The sequence below is a fragment of the Penaeus monodon genome, chromosome 30 (genome assembly GCF_015228065.2).
Source record: "Penaeus monodon isolate SGIC_2016 chromosome 30, NSTDA_Pmon_1, whole genome shotgun sequence".
In the NCBI taxonomy this organism is placed as follows: domain Eukaryota; kingdom Metazoa; phylum Arthropoda; class Malacostraca; order Decapoda; family Penaeidae; genus Penaeus; species Penaeus monodon.
In genome coordinates, this window is record NC_051415.1 from 4,372,867 (window position 1) to 4,373,108 (window position 242).

Genomic DNA, 242 nt, shown 5'->3' on the forward strand with positions numbered 1-242 from the left:
AAAAATCACTCAAAAAACCCGGGGGAAAAAGGGTTTTTAAAAACAGTCAGAAAAGCAAAGGGCCCTCCTTGGTGGACTAATTTTTAAACTGCATCTACGTTTTTTAAAAAAAAAATCACTGGGAAAATGTCATGTTTGTAGTGGAAAGTCTTTTTGTTACAGTAACCTTTCCATGGGAAAAGGGGACCAGAAAGGCAGGGAGAGAAAACATCCTTTTCCCAACTATGGAGTTTGGCTGGCTT